The sequence below is a fragment of the Pan paniscus genome, chromosome 15, assembly GCF_029289425.2.
Source record: "Pan paniscus chromosome 15, NHGRI_mPanPan1-v2.0_pri, whole genome shotgun sequence".
In the NCBI taxonomy this organism is placed as follows: Eukaryota; Metazoa; Chordata; class Mammalia; order Primates; family Hominidae; genus Pan; species Pan paniscus.
The window spans coordinates 71,942,593-71,948,592 of record NC_073264.2 but is presented as its reverse complement, the minus strand read 5'-3'; positions in this window follow the sequence as shown (position 1 = coordinate 71,948,592).

Here is a 6,000-nt window from a genome sequence, read left to right as displayed (position 1 = left end):
TTGCCCTGTAATAATGGGCAAATCACTTACCATCTGCACCACAATCATTTTGCTCTTCAAACGGGAACGTTACCATGTATTTCAAAGGGGTGTGTTGAAAAAATTATTTTTGTAGGATGTTTCTATATGCAGTTGAGTGGGAGTGAAGAGTTTGGAAACATATTTAGTAAGTGGGTCTATTTTGATAGCTCTGGCTAATAAGGTTTCTTTGTTGAGGCTGTCCTTAAATACACAATGTCAGGTTGTTCTCCAGCAGTCTTCAGACTACTGATTACTGCCTCTTCTCTCTTGTCCGTCCCTGTTCGCCTTTTTCTCTCCCAGTGGTCCTGTCATCTTTGGCACAGGACAGCTGAGATTGCTGCTGCAGCCTTGCCTTGGCCTTTATCCTTTCCATTTGGGAAATCCTGTATCTTATTTCTTTTTCTCCTAGTGCAGTGCTCTACAGGTATGATGAATGAGGAAACTATTAAACTGCTGATTCTTGGGTAGAAAGGCCCAAACAAGGTAAAACAAGGTAAAAAAAATTGACTATTTCATTAGAGAGAGAAGCTGCCCTTTAAAAGAGGTTCAAGGTTCTGACGCTGCTGAAGGCAGTGTCTAGGATGTGTATGGCAAAAGACCGTGGGGGCAGATCTTGTTTGGCAAGAATTGTCTGAGTTGGCTCTTTAACTATGCGAAGTTAAAGCAAGTGGTGGTCCATCTTCCCAGAGGAATGAAGCAAACAGGGCCAGTTTTATGGCTAAGGTTTGGTCTAATCCCTGGTATGTAGCTGACTTCCAAAGAGGTTAGAGAAACGTGTTTTGGGGGCCAAGGACCCTACTTAAATGAAAGGGACCTAATACCCAAGCTACATCTCTCGAGGTTTAACATTATTTGATACTTCCAATGCCTAAGATGATCCCAACCAGGTCCAGCAGGCAGAAAGGGACATCAAGCCTCCCCAAGGGGCAACTTAACTTGATGACAAGAGTTAACAGAAATGGCAATTTGTCTGAACACCAGCACTTAGGTTATCATATTGGAAAGGCTGGAATGGGCAGAGTATGTTAAGCTGGAAACCTTTCCTGGCCTAGTTACCTAGCACTTTTTGAATGAGCTTTGGAAACAATACCTGTGTATATGAGTGTGACACACTGATGAAACTTTTTTAAACATTTTTTGAGACAGGGTCTCGCTCTGCCACCCAGGCTGGCGTGCAGTGGTGAGATCTCAGCTCACTGCAGCCTCTGCCTTCCAGGTTCAAGCAATTCTCATGCCTCAGCCTCCCGAGTAGCTGGGATAGGTGTGCACCACCATGGCTGGCTAATTTTTGTATTTTTCATAGCGACGGGATTTTGCCATGTTGGCCAGACTGGTCTTGAACTCCTGGCCTCAGGTGATCCACCCACCTCGGCCTCCCAAAAATGCTGGGATTACAAGCGTGAGCCACGACATTTAGCCTGATGAAACTTTAGAAGCTGAGGCCCATACAGGTGTGATAAGACCATTATAACGCCCAGGGGCTAAAACTGGCGTAATGAACAGTGGGGGAGACACAACCTCTTTCTCTGTCTCTCACTCCCTGACTCTTTTCTCTCTGATGAATAATATTTAGTTAATATTTGGATGTGCATTAAATTGTGTTATTTGGATTCTCCATCCCTAGTGATATATAATCTGCATACTTTATAGATCTTGACTAGTAGTGGAAATAAATACTTAAAGTTTCTATATCTAGATTCTTTGTCAAATATTTATTGTTCAAAGAAACACTGATATATGTAGATAAATAAAATTCTTATAATGAAGACATTTTGAAATAATATTTAGGCAAATTCTATTGTGAAAGGAGGCATGGAACGGTGGAAAGAACTCTGATTTAGTGATACTAAGACCTGAGTTCTGGTCCTAGATCTGCTATTAGTTAGCTGTATTACTGGCCTATTATTTATGATTCTATCAGTATTACTTTGGGGGGCAACTTCTATGATATTAGGAAGATATTTTCAAGAGGGACCTGTGTTGACTAGAAATACATAATGCTCATTAAGAAAATTTATAACGTAATCCCAGCTATTCGGGAGGCTGAGGCAGGAGAATCACTTGAACCCAGGAGGCAGAGGTTGCAGTGAGCCAAGATTGCGCCACGGCACTCCAGCCTGGGCAACAAAGTGAGACTCTATCTAAAAAAAAAAAAAAGAAAAGAAAGAAAATTTATAACAAAAAATATAGGCCTCTTTATTTTTATTTTTTAAAATTAGGGATGGGGTCTTACTATGTTGCCAGGCTGGTCTCAAACTCCTGGCCTCAAGCAATCCTCCTCCCTCGGTCTGCGGAAGTGCTGGGATTATAGGCATGACCCACCTGATTCTAGCCTGTCTCTTTAATCACCACTTTTGTCCTGCTTTGGAATCCGATTCCTGATTTTATTTTTTGCTTTAGAAATGAGCAATAGGTAGTTTGGCAGAAGAGCGAACAGGTGTGGAGGGAGCTAACAGAGGTTTTGTTGAAACCACAGACTTGCTTTCCTGAAATAAGCATCAGCCTTCATCCAAATGCCTTGTGTAGATTTCCATAAATAAAAACCTGATGGTAAATATAGATTCATTAAAGGGTCTTAAAATAGGAGCTAGGCTGTGCTGCAGGCTTAAGCAGGGGACACAACACAACTTCTCTATTTTATCCTTTTCTTCTTTTTCTTCACTCATCCATGAGCTTTTATCTGAAAAAGCAGAGAGCAGATGTGCCTGAACTCTTTGGTTACAAATACTTGATTGGCTAATTTGGTTCAAAAGATATTTATTTTGTAAGAGATGAAAATCCAGGGTGGCTACAGATTTAAAGGAACAACTGAACCCAGGGACCAGGCACCGTGATCTCAGCAGGGCTGAAGCTTTTCTATGTGGTGCTGCGGTGGCATGGCCCGGCTCCAACTGCTCTCTGCATTTGTGTCTCAGCTCAAAGTTCAAAGTCCCCAGAAAGTGATTCTGTTGCTCAGTTTAGGACCTAAGTCCACCCTGTCTATGCTCAGGGGAGGGGTCATGTTATTAAAGTCTCACAAGAAGAACATGGAAGCAGGTGAGGCAGCTCCCCGAAAGTGTGTGTGTGAGTGGGGTTTAGCGGCTGTTACCAGAGGAGGAAGGCTGATGGGAAAACGCCATGGTGTCCAAGGCTCTAGAACTTCTCAGAAAGAGCTGTGAGTGGCAGCTATGTCAGATACCTCCAAAATGCTCCCAGGGCACAACTGGGAAATTTCAGGAGCATTGAGAGCCAGTTGGCCAGAAGGCTGACATCCAGTGGCTGGTTTATATTTTAAAGACTGCAGCCAATGTTTTTTCTTCCTCTTCTTACAAGCTTGTAAACAGCTGGCATTCAATGATATTCATTGACTGATGGGATGAGTAAATGAATGATGACACAGCTGTTACATGGGCCAAGGGAGTCTTCTGCTCTACATTAGCCTTAGCAGAATTAGTTTAGGAACTGTTTAATGGTAATTGAAGCCCACCAGAGCTATCTTTAGCAAAAGCTGGCCCTTGGTGGGATATTGTTTACAGCAGGCAGGGACAGATGGGAACCAAGGCCTGAATGACAGGGAGCCTCTTGTTTTCATTCCTCTCTGAACGTCTACATGCTTTCTCTGGATGCAGTTTGGGTTTTTTTTTTCTTTTTTTTTTTTTTTTGAGACGGAGTTTTACTCTTGTTGCCCAGGCTGGAGTGCAGTGGCATGATCTCAGCTCACTGAAACCTCCACCTCCCAGGGTTCAAGAGATTCTCCTGCCTCAGCCTCCCGAGTAGCTGGAATCACAGGCGCCTGCTACCATGCCTGGCTAATTTTTTGTGTTTTTAGTACAGATGGGGTTTCACCATGTTGTCCAGGCTGGTCTTGAACTCCTGACCTCAGGAGATCCACCTGCCTCAGCCTCCCAAAGTGCTGGGATTACAGGCGTGGGCCACTGTGCCTGGCCCAATTTGGTATTTTTAAATTTTCAGTCCACCTAGTCAGAAAATAGCTTTCTAAGCCTCCAGTGTTTGTATTTCCTCTGCTCAAGAGCCCAGAGTGACTGAGACTGAGCCACCTTCATTCCCATTCCTGGGGTCTGCACCTGGCTCAATCAACCAAAATGGCACCTGAGGAGGTGTTATCATGTGGATTTGGCAATCCACTGTTATCATGTGGATTTGGCTATAGGAGCAGTTCTTGGGAAAAGGGGGAGATTCAGGCAAACAACCCAATTGGTATCTCCCGCAAAGCCAAATAATAATTACTACTTGCTTACATTTGCATAGTGCTTTAAGGATACTTGCTATCCATGATCTCATTTGATTCTTGGCACAACCTTATGAGGTAGGCAAAACAGGTATTAATATTCTTACTTCACATCTACTTTATTTCACCTTGCTGTGGGTCTGTTTTTAAAAATTCCTATCTCGGCTGGGCACGGTGGCTCATGCCTGTAATCCCAGCACTTTGGGAGGCTGATCATGAGGTCAAGAGATCGAGACCGTCCTGGCCAACATGGTGAAACCCTGTCTCTACTAAAAATACAAAATTAGCTGGGTGTGGTGGCATGCATCTGTAGTCCCAGCTACTCAGGAGGCTGAGGCAGGAGAATTGCTTGAACCTGGGAGGCAGAAGTTGCAGTGAGCCCAGATTGTGCCACTGCACTCCAGCCTGGCGACAGAGCAAGACTCTGTCTCAAAAAAAAAAAAATTGTATCTCTTCTATTTGCCTTTACATTTATTGAGGGCGTAGATTATATCTTTTTACCTTTGCACTTAGATCTCTAGCACCTAGCTCTGGGCTCTGTACATGATGGGCATTTAATTGATATTTCTTTTCTTTTTCTTTTTTTTGAGACGGAGTCTCACTCTATTGCCCAGGCTGGAGTGCAGTGGCACGATCTTGGCTCACTGCAACCTCCGCCTCCCGGGTTCAAGCCATTCTCCCGCCTCAGCCTCCCTTAGTTGATATTTCTTAAATTGAATTTCCGTTTTCCAGATGAGAAAACTGAGGTCCGGGCTGGGCGAGGTGGCTCACGCCTGTAATCTCAACACTTTGGGAGGCCAAGGAGGGAGGACCACTTGAGCTCAGGACTTTGGGACCAGCCTCGGCAACATTTGTGAGACCTTGTGTCTACTTAAAAAAAAAAAAAAAAAAAAGCTGGGCGTAGTGATGCATGCCTGTAGTCCCAGCTACTTGGGAGGCTAAGCCAAGAGGATACCTTGGGCCTGGGAGATTGAGGCTGCAGTAATCAGTGATCATGCCACTGCACTCCAGCCTGGGTGACAGAGAGAAATTGTCTAAGAAAGAAAGAAAGAAAGAAAGAGAGAGAGAGAGACAGAGAGAAAGAAAGAAAGAAAGAAAGAAAGAAGGAGGAAGACAGAAAAAAACCTGAGGTCCAGAATGCTGAGTGGCTTGCTTTGGGACACACAACTCTAGGGACAGGAACCTAATGATCTGCAACCAGTTATCATCCCTCTATGTATCCAGTGGATGATTCATAACAACAGAGATAAGCCTTTGGAACCCCAGTTATATGGTGGCTTAGACTAGGTTCCCACCTGAGAGGTCTCCAGCAGCTCAGAAAGACCATGCTGTAAGACAAAGCACCCAGGCTCTGAGGTTAGAAGCCTGAAGTCTGGTGGCCTCCAGGAAAACAATCTCAGCCCTCCAAGAAGGGTCCTTGCCAGAGGAGTTGGACAAGCACCTAAGGAAGGCAGGTTATTAACACCTGAATTTTCTCAGGAGCTGACTCAACTTTCTTAGCTGCCTCACATTTGAGTTTGATGGGAGAGAAAGGAGAAAGAAGCTGAGGTAGATACTGCCTTTGTGAGAAGCTTCCCATCACCTGGCAGAAGACAGTCAGGGACAGCTGCAAGCTAGAGCTTATGGTCTCTGAAGTGGGCAAGATCATACAGCTCCACCACTTACAAAATGACCTGGACAAGCCCCTTCAGCTGTGTTCATTCTCCCAGAGTTGTGTGAGGGTTAAATGAGAAAATCTAAGTCATTTGTCA